This window comes from Triturus cristatus, chromosome 3_1 (assembly GCF_964204655.1).
Source record: "Triturus cristatus chromosome 3_1, aTriCri1.1, whole genome shotgun sequence".
NCBI lineage: Eukaryota > Metazoa > Chordata > Amphibia > Caudata > Salamandridae > Triturus > Triturus cristatus.
Window position 1 is genome coordinate 719,709,948 of NC_140583.1, and position 21,256 is coordinate 719,731,203.

At 46.3% G+C, this 21,256-nt stretch overlaps 1 protein-coding gene and 1 long non-coding RNA gene across 2 annotated transcripts in view; one reads left to right on the forward strand and one right to left on the reverse strand.

Moving 5' to 3' along the window:
- LOC146860849 (uncharacterized) overlaps positions 1-15,474 on the reverse strand; it is a 52,074-nt gene extending 36,600 nt beyond the window's left edge. The window contains exon 1 of the long non-coding RNA XR_014978882.1: positions 15,134-15,474. This is a non-coding gene — a long non-coding RNA (uncharacterized LOC146860849). The remainder of the gene's footprint in view (positions 1-15,133) is intronic.
- Positions 15,475-15,605: 131 nt separating this feature from the next.
- LOC146860850 (GTPase HRas) overlaps positions 15,606-21,256 on the forward strand; it is a 307,708-nt gene continuing 302,057 nt past the window's right edge. Inside the window, exon 1 of the mRNA XM_085644811.1 lies at positions 15,606-15,893. The gene's annotated coding sequence lies outside the window, so the exon portion shown is untranslated. The remainder of the gene's footprint in view (positions 15,894-21,256) is intronic.

A 21,256-nucleotide genomic window follows, 5' to 3' on the forward strand; every position in this document is an offset into this window, starting at 1 on the left:
AGAAGCCTCTCTCCTTGATCGCAATTTAGGAATCGGGGTCGCCAGACGCGACGCTGATGATCTCGGAGCCGACGTCGAAGGAAGCAGCTCAGGAGCATCCCAGTGGTGCCGTACAAAGTCGAGACGGCGCCGTACTGGAGCCTGACGGCGCCGGAGAGTAGTCCATTCTTCCCTCCTGGAATGAAGTCGGCGTTGAGAACCTCGGCGTCGGGAGAGCCCAAGATGGAGCCATCAGCATGAAGGGGGCCTTGGCATAATGTTGAGGAACGCCCAAATTGTAAGAAGGCGGGGCCACCAGGCGCACTGAATGGGTAAACCGCCTTAGCGAACATGCCATACATCGCATTTAGGAAATGTGACAGATCCGCACCTGGAGCCTGGAAAGGAGGTACGGATCCAGAACAGCCTGGTCCAGAATAGGCCAAGGACGTGAAGCGGGTTCTTGTTGTGGCACCAGAGATGCTGGATCCGGGATCAGTGAAGCTAGAGGTGCAGGAGAGTCCCTCGGCGTCGGAGACTGCACCCGAGTCATCTGTGGTGAAGGAGAAGGCGAGACATCATCCTTCCTATGGCGCCGCAGGACCGGGGACACTGACATAGATGACTTGTCTTTCGAAGAGCGACTCCTGGACCCATGACGCCACTTCTTTTGTTTTTTGAACGACTTCGAGGAGTGTGGAGTTGGGGACTTGGACCTCAACTTAGTCCTCTTCCAACCTCTCTTCTCCTTTCCCCTTAAACCGTTACGAGTCGACGGTGCAGAACAAAAGGGATCTGACGTCAGCATGCCACCAAGGTCTTCTTATGGGTCCCATGACATCATGCGGAGTCGCGAACGGAGCTGTGCCATTGTGACGTCCTCGTAGACGTCGGAGAGCTATGAAAAAAGTTTCTGTGGAATTCTGCACAAGGGGTAATTCAAAAGGTGAGGAATCCACAGGTAGAATAATCCATCAGAAAGAGCGCATCAGAGCATGCTCAAACCGCACCAGTCTAACGCCTGCTGCTTCCGAGCAGCAGTCAGTGCCTGCAACCTAGTATTGTACTGCCCGCTTTACTTTGCTTGCACCGGCCCCCACTCTTCCCCACTGATGCCTTAGTGGCGAGAGTTCACCTTCTTTATGGTTCAGTGAACTTAACTTCCCCAGCAGGTGCGGGATTCCTCTGCTCCATCTTCCTCACCCCCCCGGGTGAGACGAGGGGTAGGAGGAGGGAAGGAGGTGACAGGGCCCGACAACGGTCCAAGTCGGTCTTGGAGCGTGCTGTTTTGGACGCTTCTGAATAGGAACGGTGGTGGAGCAGAGTGAAAACCAGCATGTCTCAAGCACAAACTCTAATTCTTCCTCTTCCAGCAAACAACAAGCATTTACAATGCAATGGTCTCGGCATTGTTAAAGTTAGAGCTATTGGCATTGCTCATGACATTTTTGTTTGTTTTTGTGTTTAAAACATTTAAAGAAACGGCATTGTTATTTACAATGTCAATAGCTTAACCCCTTCAGCGCTGCGCGGATTCCCCCGCGGTGCTGAAGGGTTCGAGCGCGGGCGGGGCCATGACGGAACGGTTCCGTCATGAGCACAGCTCAACCGATGCTCATGACGGAATCGTTCCATCATGAGCATAGAAGGGGTTAATCTTTCTCAAATGTGAGACCTATTGCATTTGCACCCACACACAGAGCCACCCACACACAGAGCCACCCACACACAGAGCCACCCACGTGTCGCACCACATCGCCAAGATCGAGAACGTACCCTTTGATGTCAGCACCCTCCACGAGTCGACCACCAAGGCTGCCCAGCATGGGATGGTGGACATTGGCACAGGCAAGAAGCAGGTGAGACTGGGGCATCTTTGCTGCATATCCTGGAGCAGTCAGTCCAAGCGTGGGGAGGGGAGGTCTATGGCTGGCTGCATTATAGTCTAATGTATCCTCGGCAGGTCCCCTTGCTTGACTGTGCGGTGACCTATTTGATTCCTGGTCGACTTGCTCAGCCTTTTATACTTTCCAGGCTGATGAAATTAGCATTGAGTTGCGTAATGATAAATGCCAGCGGTAACAAAAAACATTCTATTTTGTTATGGTACTGGAAGGGCTATGATGAAAATGTGAGGATAGCAAGTGACGTATCTGTTCAGATCTTCCCCATGCCTTAAGAGTCTCTCAACTCAAACGGCAGCATCACTAGAATTTTCATTTTTTCGGCCCCGTGGTGGTAACAGAAGAGGCTACAGGTGTGTGTATGTGTGTATATATATATGTGTCTATATGTATAGAGCCTCAAACGTGCAATCCTATTCTAAACAAATTAGGCACACATTGTATAGGGTGGATTAATCTGTCCAGGCTTGAATAAAAAACGATTAAAAAATTGCATTGTGATTTCAGGGGAAAAGAGTAAATGTTCAAGAAACCAGGGTTCAGTACTGCTTGAAAGAAGTGTGTGCTCCTATGCCGTCTTTTTCTCCCAACTTGCATGGTAGCGCCGGCCACCACTGCTATTGGGGTGCATGCACTGTTAGGCGCACACTGCATCTTTGTGCATCAGCAATCCAGCCTGCGTCGTTTACTTCACCGCAGCTCCGAGCTGCTTGCCTTCTCCCTGCCAAGGCTGCCGACAGTCTTGTCGCCCTCGGCTGCAGCAGCTCTGCTGCACGCACTATCAGTCACAGCGCAGCATTCTGCGCGGTGCTGCTCTCCGCTGCCTTGTTATTGGTGCAGGGAGTGGAGCAAGATAGGAGCGTTTCCGGAAGGTGTCGGGGGCTGGGGTGCAGACGCCGAGGAATATTCCAGTCTACGGAGGTATATGCTAATATCTGGTGCCGGCCCACGCCCGTTCAAACTGTGGGTTTCGCGCGGCATATGATTAGTAATTAAAGTGGTGAGGCGAGTTTCGTTGTTAGTATTACCAATGGAAGTTTTTTTTTCTTTAGATTCCAAGTATAACATTGAATAAGTCTTACGTGCTGCCGCGGAGAGCGAGCCCAGCTGCCAGTCGTTGAGGGAATCGCCCTGAACACCACTGCCTTTCTCCGAGGTCAAGCAGAAATGCCTCGGAGAAACGCAGCGGAATTTTCATATTCGGGGGCGTGTTTTTCTTTCCCCCCTCTTGCCATTGGCTGGAATGTTTACATTCCAGAGGAGAGAAAGAAAGTAAAAAACATGCCCCCGAATCCGAAAAAGACAGGGCTTGTTTGGAGAGACAAAGCTCTACTCCAATGGCTGAACAGCATTTAAGAGGCCAGACAATTGAGAAGAGCGAGAAGAGGGGCGGGTTCAAGCCCCTCTTATGAAAAACATGAAATCTCGCGAGCGAGACTACGCAAGCGCAGCCTTCGCTAGCCGAGCCCTAAGAAGGAAAAACAATTCCAAGGAACATGCACATTCGCTCCTCTATGTATTTCTCTCAAGGGGAACTCACAAGTCATTCCACTCAGACTCACTCACTCACACCTCCTTCAGCTCCACTGACTTTTTCTTTTTCACCTTAACCCCTTCCGTCTTTGACCACATGTCCTCAAACTTCTTTAATTCTTTCCACTCATTTCTGTTTTTCATTAACAGTTTAACGTGCAAGTGTAAATAATGTTTTATTTAGATAAATTAAAATAATTTAAATATAAACATATATTGTGAATAAAATCATATGCAACTTAGGGCATGTTAAAGAACAGTTTCGTTTTTCAGGCGTCGTCAGGGGCCGCAGCTTTTGCATATGCAAATTAGCAAAGTAAAACAAAGAGAGGGGGGGGGAAAGGAACAGTTGTAGATTTGTGTATGTTGTTGTTAGACAGTTCATTAGCCTGCAATCGTCAGTGTCCTTGAGTAAAGAGACATGAGTGCTTCTGCTGGATTGAGTGAAACTGTTTCTTGACCTGTTTGACAGACTTTGAAGATGTAGAAATTAAAACATTGTTAGAAACATCAGATGAATTATATTTGTTGATTTTAAACTATCCTTTGCCTTGCAAACATCAAAGTCTTTGAAATTAGAGGCCTTAAGTTCTACTGCTAGGTTGTGGCATTTAACAGTTTCTCTGCCTGAAACATGTATTAACGAACCTGCAAAGCTCAGCACTGCTTACCAAACTGATGTAGGCCAAGGGTGAGTTAAGCACACAGCAGCATAATTTTTTACCGAGTGAGCCTGTAGGTCTCACTCCAGTGACATAGGTAAAAAGGACCACCACGCTCATGCTGCTTAACTCCTGGTAAAAACAGTAACCTTTCACCACTATGAGGGTTGTGCTTTGGCTGCCCCTCCCGGTCCAACAAGCCAGCGATCTGTGAGAGAGGCCTATGTCATGGCGCACACGCATGATCCGTATTTGCTGTATAGCTGGACTTGGTCAAGATGTAATTTCGATATCAAATAACATTCAAGAGTTAAATGTAAAGAACATTAGGTCTCACAATAAAGACTGACAAGAATTATAATGAAAACCATCAAGATTTACTGAAAAATTAGAAGGCATTACAGAAAACAAATAAATGGCAAAGAGTCGGTCACTTAGTCATTTGTCATATAAAGGCATGAAGCTCAGAATAAAATGTAATATGTGAATTAGCAGAACAAGTATAATTCAACTCTCAGTCAAAACAAGGGTACGGTAGCTCCACAAAGAGAAAAGATAGACTGTTTCCCAATTTTTGGGATACAAGTCAAAGTCCAAAGTATGGACGTCAAAGAATTCCTGTCAGAAAATGAGGAAAGACCATTCTTATGCAAGAGGAAGCCTTACACACTTATTTGTGTTATGCCTCATCATGGGCAATCCCTGCCCACCCTGGTAGAATAATACGTCAAGGGTGAACTCGACCTCCTGATGGACCCTGACAGGAGGGAGTTCTCAGATAAAACCCACTGGACAATGATGGGATCCAGATTAATAAAAAATTCCTTCAGATTCCCCGGTATATCACCTTTAATGATGGGGACCTCAGGTATACTAAAAACCGAATTGAGACGGTATGTTTGAGGACAATGGCTCAAACCGTCTTTCTTAAGCCAAAATGTTTCTGCTCTGAAGTGTAGCCTTAACAGGTTTGCGGAATTCTTCCGGTCTGTAGATCGCTAACTTTCTCAGGCGGAATAATCGCTGAGAGACATAAACTAACAAACAAATAAACCTGGTGAGTCCTACCTGGGTGCTGAAAGGAATATTAACCCTAGAGTTTAAGAGGTACCAGCATCCTGGTCTGGGAAGGAAGCGATGTCCTTTATATTCACACATACATCAAAAGTACCATCGCATGTTTACACCTGGGTCCGTCCGCTCCCAGACACTTGTACCTTCAACTCAACAAATAAGTCAAAGATCAGAAAGACAGAGAATCACTTTCTAAAGATCAGGAAGAGTGAGCCCAACACCCTATGGTAAGGCTCATTATATAGGGTGAAATACATTATGGCTCATACTTTTGGTGTTAATGGGCAAAGACACATAAATCCCACCTACAAAACAGTTTAAAATCACGTTTGCCAGCACTGTCCCACAGATTCATATAACGTAATTACAATCCCCGGTGCTCCTGTGACACCTCAGTAGTTGTCTGCTGGAGCTCAAAATGGTGGCTCACTCCACTCTGCTTGGTAATGAGTGCCCTCCCCCAGCACCAAATTCTCTAAAATAGATTGAAAAGTTCCTGACTTGTCTTACCGCTGCTGGGACGCCAAACCAGGACCCGACCACGGGGGCACAGTGTGGTGGACTGCGGTGAACGCCTGGCAGATTCAGTGAGCCGTCCAACCACTCTGACACAGAGGAGGCCGAGGTGGTCAGTCAGTCAAGATCCTTTATTGCTTAATTAATTAAAATCTTTTGCAATTAGTGTATAGAAACATTGATAGAAAACAAGTAAATTACGTATGAGAGCTTAAAATTCTGATCAATGTCATTATAGTTCCCATAAAATTGCCAATTCATACACAAGATCCATACAAAAACCATATGATTAATGTGCAAAAGTGCTAGGACTGTACAAACTGTGCATAAGGTACATGGTATCTTGAATAGAGTTAAAATTGAATAGCCCAGCAGGGGACTAAAAGTGGCAAGTAATGCCTAGGAATAAATGTTTACTCAGAGCCATATGGACTAAATATACATTACTGTGCTTACGAGGCATGCAAATCTGACATGTGGTTTCGCAATTTTACGATACAAAATTAAAGTTAGTGGAACTTCAGGATAATGATTAGGGTGTTAATCCAATTTATCAGAGCCTTTAAGAACTGCTTGCAGCAGGGAAATATACTTGCCAAATTTTTCTAGGTCGCATGGCTCCACTATATTAAAAACTAGGTCTGTGGCCTCATTGCAAGTTTGTATCCCATTTTTACGGAACAGAGGTTTTAGCAAGGCACAACGAGCATTCAGAAGGCCAGGACAACAGCACAGCAAGTGGCTAAAAGTTTCCGTTTGATATCTACATAGTCTGCACTTAATAATCAAGGAAAGGGAGGGCCATTTAGGATTCAGCTCTTTGATTTGTAGGCACATCAGCCTTGCAGCCATGATTTGTTGTTAACATGTCCTTTCGATTACGAGCCGAAGGTATGGCTGTGGTCTCAGTTGCAAAGGGTAGACAGTATTGTGTGAAGCGGCCACTGCAGCGAATGCAGGAGTGCTCTTGGATTTTAGTTTTGCCAGACCGGCGAGTATTGTATGTACATTTATTTGCCGTTTAAGTCAAGTGTGACAAAAGTTTGTTGTTTAGCACAGACAGATCTATTTGAAGTGTATCCACTTCTTTGGTTAAACAGTTTAACCATAGGTTTGGCTTTAGTGTGAAAATCTGTTGAGGAATGGATTTCAAGGTATTCGGAGGAGCCTTAATGATCCTGTAGTAGTATTTTAAAACTGCTCCCATGTTATACCACATTTGGGCCTCAAGGCCTAATTCTAATCTTATCAAGTAGCCTCTTGTATAAGCCGGGAGTCTAAAAATTCTCTTTCAGGGTTGGAGTTGAAATGTATCAAGTAATTTTGTGACAGTTTCCAGGAATGCCTCATGGCCATAGTTGAGTGCTGGTAGGAGGGAGGCCTGAAGGACCCATTAAATGGATTTGGTAGACGGGCTCTCTAAAATTGTATTGAGGTGGCTTAATCTTATAATGAACCACGCGGATTTCAGTTTCAGGTGACTAAGATGGGTTTTAGGTTCGCCCTTTGCTGACAGCCACACACCAAAATAGTTATAGACATTTGACCTTTTGATGGTCAGGGGACCCAGGCTCCAGGTGGCACTTCCTTTCTTATTACTTCGTCCGAATACCACAATTTTTGTCTTTGACGCATTAACTGTCAGTTTATTTACTTCATTGTATGTATGAAGAGCATTCAAGGTTTTTTTAATCCCAGTTTGCGAGTGGTCCATTAGCACAATGTTGTCTGCATATTGTAGTAATGTTATCTATGAATACCCAATTTTAGCAGGAATCAGATTAGCATGTTTTAGGGCTAAAAACAAGTCAGCTGTATACAAGTTAAATAAAAGGGGGAGCAGGACGCACCCCTACTTTAATCCGCTATTTGTGATTATTTTCCTTGTTGTCTGTGTAGCAGCCAACTTACTCTTGACCCAGGTGGAAGTATTCAGTGACACTATTGCCCACAGCAGATGATTTGGAATACCCCAGTCCTGTAATTTCTGCCACAGAATGTTCCGGTCAACTGAATCAAAGGCCTCGGAATAATCGATAAAACATGCGTATAATGATTGGGATTTGCGACTAAGTGTTTGTTGAATTAAAAAAGATATGGCCACAATATTATCGGACATTGACGCATTAGCCCTGAAGCCGGTTTGACGAAACGGGATCTGCTCATTTTCTTCCGCCCAAAACTCCAGGTCTTTAGGTAAACTTGAAGCGTAGCCCTTGGCTTCAATGTCCAACAGCGCAATTAAGTGGTAGTTGCCTGGGACCAGTTTATCACCTTTCTTGAAAATTGGGTAAAGTATCAAGCCTTTCCAGCTTTCTGGTATGTGGCCGGACATTGAGCAACAATGGTATAATGGAGACAGTATTGCAGTCCATAGTTGTATGTCATTTTTTAAAAGTTGAGCTGGAATGCCATTTGGTCCTGGAGCTCCCGTAGATAATTCTCAACCAGGTATTTGAAATAAGTTTTGCCGTAAAATTCCATCCATTGTTGAGTACAGCGGAGTCTGAGCTCGAGTCGATGTTTGGTTGAAGGATGGAAGTGTTGGCTACGTACAGTTTATTAATATGCTGTATACACTGTTCCTCGTCGATTGCGTTGGAGCGTGTGCTATCATAAGATATTTTACTTTTAATGTGGCTCCACAGTTCAATGTGGCTATTTTTGCCTAGAATGGATTATACATCCAGCCATTCTTTCTCCATTTGTTCTCGTTTAATCGACCAAACCAGCATTTTGTATGATTTTAATTGTTCCTTCAGTTTATGGTATAAGTTGATTTTGGTATATTGGTTATATGTCTTTATCAGTAGTTTCTGCAGCCTGGAAATCGTTTGCTTACTGGCTGTTATTGGGCTCTTGTATTGAGAAGATCGTGCCTTGGGACTACAAAGGAAAATTGTGGGACTAACTACAATGTGAATTTTATTAATGATTGTGAGAAGCTGGCGTGGTATATGTTGTACACTTATGTAAGTTGACACCTTAAACCATTCCAGACAACCCTTATGATGATTTAAGAGGTCTTAGACAACCTTAAAAAGCTCTCTAAGTGGTATCTGAGGAGAGCAGCCTTTAGGCTTAGTCCAGAAGGAGTGTAAAGCAGCTTGTTTTACTAGAATGCAATCTTATAGTATAGATTAAGTGAAAAAGAACCGCACAAAGTATTTATAAAAATATGTATTTATTATATAACACTCTCTAACACACAGCAATATCTCCTACCCGGATATATGCACATTGCACACAATACTTTAGCAAAGAAACACAGTAAATAGCACGAAATACACAGAGGCCCGAGGGGGGGACCAAACCATATACTAAGAAAGTAGTATAAAAACCACAACCGGAGTCAAGACAATGTTGAGAGGACGTAGAAGTGCTGGGACCCCAAGGAACCACCCAAGGTGAGTAGATAGGGACCCCACGGAGAGCGTGTGCAGTGTGGGAATACGACACAGGCTCCGTACAACTCTATGTGTAAGTCGCGGTTGGATTTTCAAAGATTAAGGACCCTTCCCAATGGACCCTGAAGGTCCAGGAGACTCACCAAAGACAGGCGAGTCAGGGCAGGCCCTGAGCAATCAAAGGGAGCCCAAATGAAACAAGTGTGACCCTCAAGTGGACCCACAGGCCGGAGGCACTGGAGTTGCGAGAGGACCCCAAGCAGCTCACCAAAAAATGCAGGCCACGAAGCACACAATGCGGTGTGGCTGAAGATTCTGTTCACAGGAGAATCTTGAGGTTGGGGCTAGTTGGAGCCCGTATATCTTCTTGGCAAGAAACCAACAAGACTTTGCAACTGCAAGTTGGACGCAGTGCACAGAGGTTCGGTTATTGCAACCCCCCACGAGGGATACTGGCCTCAAACTTGGTGATAGGGCAGCACAGGCCTTGGGAGCTGTGTAAAATCACCACCTGTGTTGCAGAGCCCACGGAGTCCATAAGAGCTCAGGATCTGCAGACCAGTCGACTTAGCTGAGGTGCCTGCAAATGCAGGGGAGAAACTTCTTCACTCCAAGGGAGATTTCTTCATGTGTCTTTGATGCTTCACATGCCTTGGAAGGCTTCTGTATGATGCAGAGTCACAGACCATGCAGCAGACTGGAAGGGAGATGAAGTCAGGCCCAAACGAAGTCCAGATTGTAGAAGTGCAGTGGTGTCTGATCTGAATCTTATCCTACGGCGAATCTAGGGAACTACACCTAGGTAAACCCTTAAGTACCCTAGGGAAAGGGTTGGGAAGATCAGGGGACCCTCTCAGGGGAGGGTCTGGACAGGAGGGAGGTTACTCCCATGTCCACTGTCCAGTTTTGCCCCAGAGTGAAAGCCAATGGCTCCCAGGACTGGTTTGAACTGGACTATGCACAGGGACACCAAATGTGCCCCTCATGCAGGCTGAGTGGCACTGGGAAGCACACCCACCCCATCCCAATACACTAAATCCTGTCTGGGAGGTGGTCACACCTCCCTGTGACAGGATGCCTATTGTTCTGCCTTCCCCTGCTCGAGCTTGGCTCAGCAGCAGGAGGGGAGAATTGTGTCTCTGGGCGGCAGCAACCATTTTGTGCTATCCGGGTCAAGAAGGCTGGTGTCAGGAACATTGAGAGCCTAACGGAGAGCTCTTCCAGTGCTTGGAGTCAAACCTCCCACACTGTTTAAGGTGTGGGAGGTATGATTCCAACATGTTTGTAACCAAACATGATAGGATTTGTTGCATCCGTTTTCTTGATGGTCATTGTGTAATTACGCGGTGCCCCTCTATATAGTACATGGCTGCATCACTGACAACCACGGAGAATGGTCTCCGTAGACTGCAGGGGTGTCCTGCTCATGCAGGGGCACCCTCTCACTTAGAACCAAGCACCCTGCCTTCAAGATTGAAAAGGCCTGCTATAGGGGTGACATAGGTTTTAAGTGCTGAGACTCTAGATATAGGAAACTTATATCTTTAGAAAGTGGTGCTAGCACCAGCTTACACAGGCTGCCATGGCAGGCCTGTAGTTCCATTTTGAATGGTCTCTCATGGGTGGCATAATACATGATTCAGCGCGTGGTAGACTCTGGGGTACCTATGGCCTGGGTACATGAGTACCATATACTAGGGACTTATAAGGGTATCCAATCTGGGGTGCACCTAAGTACTGAACACAACCATTTAGGGAGAAAGCAGATAGACTGGAGTCCTGGTTAGCAGGATCCCAGTCAGACTAGTCAGTAACAGCTTAGCACCAGGCAAAAAGTGGGGGTAACCATAAAAGGAGATCCTACTTTCCTACAATGATGGTATCCCAATGTTCTAAAAGGCTTTGTCCATTTTGCAACTTGAGAGTTGGAGTACAGATGGCTTTCCATGATTTACATTTTTCCTGGGAGTTTGGCCCCCATTTTATTCGACTAATTAATTGACTGGCTTCGTCCCCTCTGGATGACCCAGTTGTCTTCATGCGGTTGTGCCTCGTAGTTTTTAATTGTTACTATATACAGAGCAGAAGTTGGTCGCTCGCGGATGATGGTAGGATTTTAAAGCACACCAGCTGCTCCATTATGATAGCTGTTGTAAATATGTAGTCTACTGTGGTGACTCCTCTAAAGGTTTTCGGGAAATGACGATTAAAATGGCTCTGTTTTAGTATATGTTGGATGGATTTAAGGTTGTGTCTGTTGAGCATATTCCATAGTTGACCAGATGGCGTTTCTGCAGAGATGAATTTAAAGGTTGATGCCCAAAGATAGTGGAGATTAAAATCACCACAAATTATTATCTCGTTGATGGGGTGGCCACAGAGGAGGCCTCCTAAGGAATCACATAGGTGTGTCATCGTTCTGGCCTGGTCTGAGCCAAAACTATTGAAGTATAGGTTACTCAGTGTTATTCTTGTTTTACAATCTGTGATTTTTGCGTTTTCGATTGCGATAGCTTGTATCATGCCATTTTCAGTTGTAAGTTTATTTAGTTTTCATTTTAATCCAATATTGAGGTATATTGAGAGTCAGCCAGAAGGCCTTCCAAATAGGTATTGTTTTATTTGCAGGACGGTGGATTTCATAAAAGCCTGGTATGAATATTGGGCCTAATGACCACGTTTCTTGAAAGGACAGAACATCATGGGATGCAATCAGGGATCTTGCTAAGGGCAGGTTGAGTATTCTGGACAGTCCTGCTACGTTCAATGAAAGTATCTTTAATTCTGTATTGAAGTTAGATGGTTGTTTACTGGTGCTAGGAATGATACTGTCTATTACTGGTCAAAGATGGGGCTATCGAGCTCCAGTCTTTGATTGTTCTTATCCGCCACGCGCCCCATGATGACATTTCTAGGATGTACACCTATACTTGTAAGCTGGCATGATATGGTCGTTGTTTATTGTGTCAAGGTTGATTGTGGGTGCCCTACTCTCCTTAGAACACTATAAGTAGGTAAGCAAAGCTTTGAGATTCTTTTTGAGACTTTAGGAGGAACAGGTATTTTGGTCTCGTGGGTATTGACAGCGCAATGCCCCAGTCTTCAAAGGCGATTTTGTTGCTCATAATTAATTCCACAAGTACGGGTGATTTCAGTGTAATTATTGTGGACTCGCTGGAATTAATACGCTCCAACTGTGTTTTGAATTCGATGCTCAGAATGTCCTCTGTAGTAATATTGGTCAAGTTTGTGATGACTTTAAAAAGACGTAGTAAATTGGCGCAATTAACGCTGTCGCAGTTGCCCTTTAAGCTGTAATGCGGTGTTAGTATCAATTTAGTGGAGCTGAGATCACTACTTTTTCCACTGTATTGAGTATTGGTACGTGTGTAGAGAGCTGTTACTAGTTCGTTTGGTGGAGGGCTGGGAATGGGATCCTAACAAGGTTGGCTGTCACTGTCCGGTTTTACTAGATGGAGATTTGGACTCCCCACGACCGACACGGGGGATACTGATTCCCAATTTGTTTCCACCCAAATTTGTTGACCTAAACATTTGCTAAGATGAGCGAGTCCGGCAGTGACTAGTCGCGTGGGTGGGTAAGGAATATCCTGAGGAGATATTGCTGTTACTGGACTTTGGTCATCCTGGGATCCGACTCGGCCCTCGGCCGGGGAAAATCGAGAGGTCTGGGTATGTCAATTGAGTAGTTTCCTTTGAGTCTGCTGTGTTCGTTCCTGTACCTCTAGTCTTGAAAAGGGGGTACACTTTATTGGCCTCGCTAATTTTGGGGCCTTGTTCAATCGACTGCTCATTATACATTTGTTCTTTAGCTTTATTTTAAGCCTTGTTTTGACCTTTTGGAGAGGTCCTCAACCAATGTGCTTCCTATTGAGTCACGTTGGCCTCAGTGGCCTTATTGACATTACAAAGGTTTGTTCCAGGTGGCCCTATCGTAGTGGCAGTAATAGTTGCATTCTCTGAAAGTTGGTTTGCCAGGAGCACTCCAGCGCTTGATACTGGCTCCATGTTTTGTATTATTGAAAGGTTTAATAGTGCCAGTGGTGGAGCAAGTGTCATTGAGCCATGATGGTTATAGTGGTAAAATTATTGTTGTCAGTCTGAGATTATTGATGTTAAAGTCTTGGGTAAGGTGCATAATTTCTCTGCTATGTTGTGGCAGTTGCATGGTGGTTTTCCTTTTCCGGTTTTGTTCATAAATTGCTTGTTTTGCTCCATGCTAGAGAATTTAGCCGCCATTTTGGCTGTGGAACCTGGCTAGAGCTTGAATCAAGTCTAGTTGTAGTTCGAGTTTCTCTGACTGCCAAGTAAGTGCATTTCTTGTAGCGACCATAGACAATCAATTGTTGCCAGTAGCTCGTGTTGCTTCTTAGGGGACTGTGGCATTAACTGGACTGATCTAATGTAGATGCTATTATCTCATGTTATACTAAAATCATAAGGCTGGGATTGCTGAATTTCAAATTGTTGCAGCTCAAAGGCAGTGGTTGTAATCTGCTTGTAGACCTCAGGGGCTGGTGTTGTGTGCTTAAAATCTTGGGAAGTTCTTGTATTCTGCTCCGAGCCGATTAGCTCTGTTGGAATGGCCAAGGCCCCGTAAGCACCCTTCACTGGTCTGAAGATGTTTGTTTCTTGTGGCATTTCATTATGCATTTGTGCGATGACTAGGCGTAGCGGCTTCAGACATCTTGTGGGGATTTGTAGCTCTTGGAGTTGTAGAACTTTAGCCTGTGGTGCTTCGGGCTAGCTGCCTTCTGTAGGATTAAGTCCTACAAAAATTCTGTCTGCTGGGTCTGCAGAAGAAATTTCTATTATAGAAGTAGCTACATTTTGATCCCTCAGTCTGGATATCATCATATTACTTTCGTAGGAGGATTTTAAGGTTGTATTTCGTTTTTCGTGCTTAGTTATTAAATAGCATGTTGCCTCTGGTGTTTGTACATGTTGTGCATTGCACTGAGAGGTTGATAGAGATATTTTACTGAAAAAGTCATCAATTGTTCTATTCTTGCCAGTGGTGGATTTCCTGCTGCTCTGCTTAAAGCATTTGCCAGGTTTGGAAATTACCTTTGGGCTTCCAGGGGACTTGGCCATAGTGTCTCCCGGTTGTCTGCAAGTCCAGTTGCCATTTTCGCTTAATATACTTGCGGTGTTTACAGGGTCTAGGGCCTCACGAGCTACGCTTGACAGTAAATCTACTCGTTGTAATGGGTCAGAGTTAATTGGCATTGAAATCAGTTTTATCGTGTTAGCTCTTCAGAGGTTATACATGTGGAGACGAATCATTTTTCTATTTTGACAGAGCTTTCGCACGACACAGGTGGAATAGTCTGTGAGACAATTTCAACCCTGATAAAAAAAGGGGTTTGTGCTCTGTTTGTACTTTTTACTGTGCTCCTTCTATGCCTCTGCGCACGCCGGTGCTCGAAATTGGGCCTGGATGCAATTGACGGCATCTGCTAAGGGTACCCTGGGTGAGCCTTATAGCCCTCTCCCACTTTTTTCGCTGCGTTTTGTTTTGTGGTGGCTCCTTTGAGTGGTTGGTGTTAAGACTTGTGCTGAGGAGGCCGCTAGTAGGGCCACAGCTTTCCTTCCTGTTTGTAGTAGGATATGGTAAAGGAGGCCAATTTATGTGAAGAGTCTTAAGCTGGTTGAAACTAGAAAGAGCGTAAGTTAGGTCGAACAGGGGCGAAGCAGGCGGGATAAGGCGGGCCCCCCTCCTCCCCTACAGTTACAAAGCAGCGGCTATGGTTCTTCTGTTGTGGTTTGCCCGTTTTGTCAGTTTCAATGTCGTTTGTATGCCCCGAAATAACACCTGACAGAGGCTGGTGCTGACCCATCAGGAAGAGTCTGGGGGGAGCTAAAGGTAGCTCCAGGGGACTATGGTCGATGCACTGGGGGCAATGCCCGCGCGTGAGGTACACAGTCTGGAGGGCCTAACAGGCATAAACAGTAAGATGCGGTGAGGTGCGCGGAGTAGCGGGACAGAGAAAGCTATTAAGCTGGATGAGGGGGTGCAAGGGGATGTGAATCTTACCATATGCAGTGGGTAGAAGCAAAAGGAGTCTGGCCCCCTGACATTTTCCGCCTGCACCAGCGTCTGCAATCCTTGCTCCTCCTCTCTGTCCTCCTGTCTCCCCCAAGCAGAGCGGCGAGTGGGGCATGCCGGGCGAGCCACACCCAGACCTAGCCGGGTCGCCTCCGCGGTTCACCCGGGGCTCGCTCTTAGTGGGAGCCAACTACGGCTACTGCACTCGCTACCGCAACAGCAAGCAAAGTGGGAAACTAATGAAGAACAGAAGCTCTTGGAGGCTCTGGGGGGTGCTGGAGCCTGGGGCCGCAGTGAAGCGGAAGCATGAAGTCGTGGGGGTCAGAGCTCCCTCAGCGCTTCTCGGTGCCTCCCGCAGTTTCCTGCAACAGAGGTCAGAGCTCTCACAGCGCTTCTCGATGCTTCCCGCAGCGTCACGCCCCTCAGCTCAGCACAGCCGGTTTACAACTTTCGACTGTGCAGTCACAACAGGTCAGAGCTGAGATGGTGTCTGCCTTTTTGGTGCTGGTGCTTTGGCCGGATCGCCGGCTCTCTGTGGAGCCTGCTGAAATTGTAGGGCCGTGCAGACAATTGGATCCCCGAGATCGCGACCTGGCCCACCGGCGACGTTGAGGAGGGGCCCCGGAACATGAGGTGCGGTGCTACCGGGCCCTCATTAGAAATGCCGGAGAGCAGCTGCAGGCTGCAATGGCGCTAGATCAGGCTTCTCCAACTAGCTCGTGAGCTAGTGGTAACTCTCCAGCTACCAGTAAGTAGCTCTCGTGTGTATACCAGAATTAAAAAGTCTGTATTTGAGACGAGAATGTGTGTATTTTCAGAGCTCATAAGATGCTTGACGAAAAATGGTTGAATTTACAAAATGTATTTAAAGGTGGTATTTCAGTGATAAATCAAGTGACTATGTAAAGACTTATTACTAATAGTATTACCTTGGTGCCAGGGAATTCCAAATTGACAAAGCATTGTTTACATTACTGCTGCCACCCCCCCCCCCCCCCCGAGGCACCGAGGTAATCTCTGCTGGTACTCTTGTATATCGTGGCCTCTAATGTAATCTCGTCTGATGTGGTTACACTTACAACACTAATATTAGTAGCTCATGATGATTTTTATTGAGAAAAAGTAGCTCCTATTACAGTAAAGGTTGGAGACTACAGCGATAGATTGAATACCAGCTGAGGGTAGGATGCTCCGATTGATGCCCACATCCTGCTGCATCGGAGCAAGACAGCAGTTGAAACCTGCCAGTGGATTGAGGAAGACACAAGTGCTTCCTGCTGCCTGGGCCCGCAAGTAATCTAGCCGTCCACCGGGAGACTAGCAGGTGCCAGGGAGGGCCGCGTGCACCAGAGGTGCCCTACCCTGGACAGCCGACTCTTCCAGGTCTGGCCCTGAATAGGCAGGACGGCAAGCTACGAGTGCGGGCAGCGTACCACTAGGAGATGCGGTCGACGCTGCGCCGCTGAGAGGTTGACAACAGAGGTGACGTGGATGGTGCAACAGAAGTAGAGGGGCCATCCTTGAGGGCCGCGGAGGCGACTCAGAGCCGCTTGGCACAGGGGCATTGACTGTATTTAAGGTGTAACCCCTGGCTTTTAACCAACACCCTAATGACCATCACTTGGCTTGGGCTTTCCGCCCCTTTCTTCCCCACTCCCCCCCAACCGCCCCTGCGACTATTTACCATTTGTGAGACCCAATATATGGCTGTGTAGCGGTAAAACGCACAAGAGCGGGGTGTGGTTGCCAACACAGGGTTTCAAGACGGAAGACCTGGTGAATATAAGTGGACAGCGTGGCTACGGCGCCCAGACCTGAAGGTTGGAGACTTTCTATGGTGGTGAGAGACATAAGGCCAACGGGAAAATACAGGGGCAGCCACCTCCAAGTCTACACAAGGGACACTAGCGGGGACACCACTAGCAGTCCAGGTTACAGAGGCTTCCTTCTCCCCCCTCCTGCCGCTCCAGACTATCAACATTAAGAGAAGAGGATTGCTGGGAGCCGTCTTGGACCTTCGACAAACTCTACCCTGATATGCGATATTGATTGACTATGGTGTATCGATCATGGTTCCTGGCATCCATAGCCAAATCCTCATACTCCGCCCGCCCCCAGATACTTTTGGTATGAGAGGCTGGGGGATACTAGGCCTCCTCCTGATGCGGCAGCACCTTCTGATCCTCTAGAGTCATGGCGAAAGATAAGGACACCAAGTACCCTCGCCAAGGCAAGATAGCCCGCTAAACCAAGGATGTAACCCCCGGAGTGGACCCGGAGTAAGGGGCCCATCCCATACGAATAACGCTACACTACTTCAGGCAATTCAGACGTTGAGGGAAGTTTTGGAGCGTAAGATTGGCAAGGTGTGTGCGGAAGTCTCATTGCTGTGCCAAGACCTGCGAAACGTCTCAGAGAGAGCAACAGAGAACGAAACCAGTCTTTCGGACGTCGAGGACATGGAGTAAGATCTTCAGAAGGGGGCGAGGGAGCTCTAATATACACAGTGATATTGTGTGAAGTCTAAAGGTTGCAGAAAACAGCGCAGAAAGAAACAACCTCTGCTTTGTAGACTTCCCGGAGGTGGTGGAAGGTACTAACACCAACATGTTCTTGAATAACTGGTTAAAGGACACAATCCCCTCTGATCATTTCTTAGCGTGCTTTGTGATAGAAAGGGCGCACAGGGCATTTGGCGGAAGACCGCCTCCTGGAGCCCGACCTCGGACAATAATAGCGAAATTCCTCAACTACCTAGACTGGGACATGATCTTCAGAGAAACACACTGCAAAGGGTAAGTCCACTGCGACAACTTAAAAATGATGGTGTTCCCAGATTACACCCGGGAAGTGCAACGCCAAACCTTTGACTCTGTAAAGTCCAAACTGAGAATATTCCAACTCTAAAATATGCTGTTGTTCCCGGCAGAGCTGAAAGTCCTATACCAAGGGAAGCCTCAAGTCTTTCAAACGCCAGAAGAGGCCTGGCACTGGCTCGAGGAGAGGCCTCGACTCGCATCAAACCGGGGGCAGGGAACTGACCAGCAACCGCGTCTGAACACCGGCACGAGACCCAGGGACAGTCAGCGGCGGAGAGGTAGAGGGACCCACGCACTGATACAGCACAGACACTGTATCCAATGAGGGGGTCAGGCCGAAGAGGGTGACGGCTGTCTGATGCAGAGCGAGAATACAGACAGACCCCAAGGATTTGAACTATTGAAGACCTCCCCATCCGGCTTTGGGGAGAATTAACTTTCCTTCGATACAAAAGGACTACACCCACTTGCGGCAGCAATCACGGAACTGGAACAGTACGCCATTAATGAGAAGTTGCAGTCACAGACAGACATCCCGGACCCAGGACGGCCAGACCCTTGATGATGCACAGTTGAGCCCATGGACACACATCTCTTGCTCACACAACCCCCAAGAGAAATGACTACAGGGTAGAGCCTTAGAGAGTGTGTGTGATTGTGTTTGTTCCTTGTTACTTTTTCTCCCTCTTATTTTTTCTTTAACCCTACTTTTATGTACTTATAGGTTGGATTGACCCGCAATTATTTTGAGTTATTGATTGACAGGGTGGGAGTTTGTAGTCAGGTGGGAGACAGATCTCTTATGCCAGACCTGCAACACAGTTGTAATGTTGACATATGCGGAACAGAGCACAGGGGGCAGGAGGGGGTAGAGTGGGGAGGGTATGTCAGTTAAAAAGGTTGCTATGTTGGGTAGGAAGAGTTATAAGTTCAGACACAAGGAGAGGACTTGAGACAGATGCAGACACAGCATTGGTGATGGTGACACAGTGGGGATGGATAATACACACACTTGCGGCAGACATAGGACAAGGATGCAGGAAGGTAACACTTACTCCATATTGACCTGGAATGTGAACGGGCTGGGCAATAAAATAAAATGAGAATTAGTGGCTGCTTACATCAAGAGGCTGAGATTGGAAGTAGTATTCCTGCAAGAGACACACTTGCAAGGCTCACACTGTGGCTCTCTGGGCAGGAGGGCATACATCAAGTAGGTGCATGCCGGATTTACCTGTGACTCCCATCGGGTAGTCATTCTCATTAAAAAAATAAGCCCTTTACATGAACAAAAAATCCAGGATAGGGCCAAAGAGAACATATACAGCAGTTACCGAGACATGGGGTGAAAAACTGTAACCCTTTTCAGCCTGTATGCCCTCCCAGAGACTGCAAAAACAAACTATGGAGAAGGTGGCTGGAATACTCATAGAAATCACCTCCTCTCTATATTTTGCTGTGGGAGATTTCAATGACGTCCTTAGCCCAAACCTAGATCGCTTTAGGCCTACCCAAACCACTTTGAAAGAGACGCCCCTAGCAGGGCGCTGCTCACACCCGGAGGATCGACACTACTCCCATTTCTCAGGAACTCATAGGGTGTTCTTGAGACTAAACACATCTTTGCTCCAGCAGGAGAGGTGGCCGAGATTGACAGGCGGAATACTTGGCAAGATGTCTGTCTGACCACTCACCCCTATGGATCACATTCAGCGGACGACGCCTTAAAATGGGTAGAAGCTGAAGACTGAATTCCTGGGAATTGAGAGGCAAGACTGTCTCTCTGGAGCCTTGGGTAGACACAGTACTGTATTTCAATTAAAATAAAGACTCACTACAGTTGGCGGTCACATTATGGGAGGCTTATAAAACAGTGTTCAGGGACAGGGCGAAAAACATAATAGCACATAAGGAGAAAAAGGAGGTAAGAGAAATGGAAATTCTGAAAGGGCGTCTTCTAGAACTAGAACGGCAGCCTGGGGTTGAGGCAGACTCCTCCTCTCTCCATATGATAGCAACCGTTTTAAAAGATTACCAGTCTTTTGCCCATAGTGAAGTGAAAGTTCAGATCCTAGCTAAGCAACATCGTTAATACGATGCTGGAGATAAAGATGTTTGTTACTGGCATGGTTGGGGAAAAAAGGAGGCGGAGGCCCGGTGGGTACACACTATCGAGGGAGACTATAGAGAATGCAATGCCACTGCCCCAGAGACAGCCCAGGAGTTTGGCCGATATTATGCAGACTTCTATAAGGCCTGTCCACTAGCTGACACACCCCAAATCAGGGAATTCCTGGACAGGGTGCTAGTTCCAACCTTAACGCATGAAGACCGTGGGGCTTTAGAAAAGGAAATACCATTCCCGTAGGTGAAAGATGCCATTGGCAAACTCAAAACAGGTAAAGCCCCAAGCCCCAGTGGTATACCAGCTGAATCTTTCAAGAATTTAGAGCTCCTGGGTCCATACCTGCTCAATATGTACATGGGGTGTAGGAGGAGCGACTCCCACCCAATTTCTGCTGCGCCACAATAGTGGTGATTCACAAACCTGGGAAAGCTCCCACAAAATGTAGTTCCTACCACCCGATCTCACTCCTGAACATAGAAACAAAGGTGTTGGCAGTGATGTTGGCCGTGCGGCTTAAAACTGTGATAACTCCCCTGATTCACAAATATCAATTGGTCTTCATGTCCAAGAGGTCGACAAGACTTAATCTTCGCAGTCTATATAACTGGCTAGAAGTGGCACAGAAAAAGTACGACCCACATTTACTCCTCAGGGCTCGAAAAATCATAATAATGTTACTAGATCTGCAGGTCTAGAAAGTTTTGTAATCTACTCGATCTAACTGTAATGTACTTGACCTGTGAACAGGTCTCAAATTGTGTGATCCTAGACACATATTTTGTCTTATGGAGCTGCCTTTTTACTATCACATAAGAAAGCACCTTCAAATATGCAAGTTCACTATTTCTGCTGTACAAAAAAACTATTTATTTACTAGACTAAATGCCTGCTACATGTATAACAAGAATCGAGCCCATACATAGGGTACAAATGATTCATAGCTTGCCTCGTAGTTTACTAATAGCATTGTCATGTAGACAGGAGCAGTAATAATTCCCAGTTCATATTTAAAAACTTACTTTTCATAAATATATATCACCAAAGCATGATGTGGTAGTGCATTGTCATTTACAGATAGGATATTTTCCATTGAAATGGCCACAAAACTTTCCCACTAACATGTAGTTTTACTAATAATAGCGCATAAACAATTTTTGGAAATTG